The following is a 2,839-nucleotide window of genomic DNA, read 5'->3' on the forward strand; positions in this document are numbered from 1 at the left end:
GTATATTTGATCAATATAAAGATCAAAACAACGTAATTTATTTAATCATTTATATCTTTTGTAACAATGTCAAAGTATTTAATGCATCCTGGCTGAATAAAATTGTCTTGGCAAAATCATGGTGACCATAACTCATTGATTGGCTCATTCATAAATTGTGAATTTTGCTCAAACATGAGCCAAATGTTATTTTGAAATAAGGAAGGACTCGGATGTATTAAAAATAAATAAATAAATCAGCACCCATAATGAGTTCAAGGAAGCCAACGAGTTCACTTAAACGAGTGTGTCATTGACTAGAGCTCTAGATCTCACAGTGTGAGTCAGTAAGTATGCAGGCAACCAACATACGAAAACAGGAAGTCCAGCGGGGCGCTCCGGCAGGATGAGGAAGAGGCCATCAGGTGGAGGTGACTGTGCTGATGTGGATGAGGAAAACCATTCCCAGGACGGTCTGTGACTGAGGAAAAGAACACACAAAGGATGCAGAACACACGTTTATGAGCCAACATCCATGTTCTGTTGCATTTACTCTCAGACCTCTATTCATAAAAGCTGACAACATTCAACATTTGCTACTATATACACATATAAATCACAATCATTTGAAATGCAAAGCAGATTTGGAAACTGCAGAGGAAGACAAAAAATGGAATAAAGGAAAGGAAAATGGCAGCATTTACATTATTTATTGGATATGGAACTGAAAAACTGAATTTGGGTCATGGATTTAGATCGTATGCAAAAGCAAACCACCAGCTTGCATTCAGATGCTGTCAGTGTAACTTCGGACCCAGAATTCCTGGCGGCGGTTCTGAGGTCACACAGCCAAGAGGTTTCTTCATTTCTCTCAACGGGACCGCAGAGGTTCATCGTCCTCTCAAAGCACATTCTTCATCTCCCATTAGAACAGACCACTGACTGGACCTCAGATGAGGACAACAACTGAGGTCTTCTGGGAATCTGAGAATATATTATTAGCCACAAATAGCATGCATAACCCTTTCATTACAAATACATCAGAAGGAATCGAAAATTCTGTATATTGTCTGTAATTATTAATATATCTTTGTTAGATAAAAGAATGATTTTAAAACACAATGATTACCAATTTGACATAAAAAGCATGAAAACCATCAATCAATTGATTAAAGTTCACTATTTTCATGTACTGTAGTAGACTACACCTATAGGACATCCCTGATGATCCTGGAGCAAAATTCCAATTAACCAATCAGATTTGAGTTTACTTAGTCAGGTTTAAGTTTACAACCAGGGTTAATTACTTCAACATGGGTGTTATTCACATATCACTTCCCTCTGATTTTAGGGATAACTTATGGGTAGGGTTAGGACTACATCTTCGGAGCAGTTGGGAACCTCACTGTTAGATTTACAAGATCTCGTTTACCAATAGCGCCCTCTTCTGGTTACAACTGCCAATGCAGCAACAATGAAGAGAGTTCTTGCATAAACGTCCTTTCTGAATATAGCATATTAAAGTTGTTGTTTTTTAAAAATAAATTAATACTTTTAATTACTTGGTAACAATAGAAGTCTTAAACTAATAAAATGCTGTTCTTTTTAACTTTCTATTTATCAAAGAATCCTGAAAACAAATGTTTCTCTACAAAAATATTAATATTTTCAACATTGATAATAAGAAATGTTTCTTGAGCAGCAAATCAGCATATTAGAATGATTTCTGGAGGATCATGTGACTGAAGACCAGAGTAATGATGCTGAAAATTCAGTTTTGCCATCACTATATTATATTTAAAAATATATTAAAATAGAAAACGCTCATTATAAAATGTAATAATATTTCACAATGTTTGCTGTTGTTACTTTAATTTTGAACAAATAAATGCAGCCTAGGTGAGCAAGAGCCTTCTTTCAAAAACATTTTTAAAAAACATTACCGACCATTACAGTACAACGTACGTTAATGTACTATTTAATGAAAGCAAGGTAATGACTGGTCTCTCAGTGTTGCATTCAAACTGAAATAAAGAGAAATAAAAGACAGATCACACTGGAACGCATATTTTGTCAAAGTTTTCTTTTAATCCAACTCTTAACTGTTGCATAGACATGTTTCATAACTACTGAAGCAGCTGGTACATGAAACTACAGAAACATGGCTTCCCAGGTAAACATTACATGTTGAATAAGAAAGTAGAAAAAGCCCTTCACTTTGCCTCGGAAATACACAATTATCCCAATGATGTGGAAGCTTGTTTCCGCCACAGAATAAAAAAAAAAATACAAAACATAATTCTGACTTCTCACAATTCTGACTATTCTTCTCGCAATTACGAGATATAAACTTGAAAATCTGAGAAATAAAAGTTGCAATTGTGAGGAAAAAAATATATATATATAAAGAAAGAAAAATTGTGACATATAAATTTGCAATTGCAAGATATAAAGTCCAATTCTTAGTTGAATTTTTTTTGCAATTCTGACATTTTAATGTGAGTTTCTACCACACAAGCTTCCGTAAAACGTTGGTATGTTTTCAGATAATTAAAAAAAGCTCTTAAATAGCTAAACTAGAGTTCTACAGGAGACAGCATCTTGACAAGATACAAAAAAAGACGTTTGACAAAAAGTATTACAAGATCTTGAAAGATTTAAATTATTGTAAAGGACTGAACTAGGAAACAAAGATTTTGTTCTTAAAAAGCAACAAAGTGTTTGGAAACGGCCTTATACAGACAGCGGCCGGGTCATTTCTCGTATCTTCGGTTGCTTCTGTTCTGAACGAACACTAAAACGGCCCAAATTATTCCTCAGAAACGCCTTCGAATTAAGCAAACCCAGGCTTCCTCAATTC

The sequence above is a fragment of the Squalius cephalus genome (genome assembly GCF_949319135.1).
Source record: "Squalius cephalus genome assembly, chromosome: 6".
NCBI classification, from domain to species: Eukaryota; Metazoa; Chordata; class Actinopteri; order Cypriniformes; family Leuciscidae; genus Squalius; species Squalius cephalus.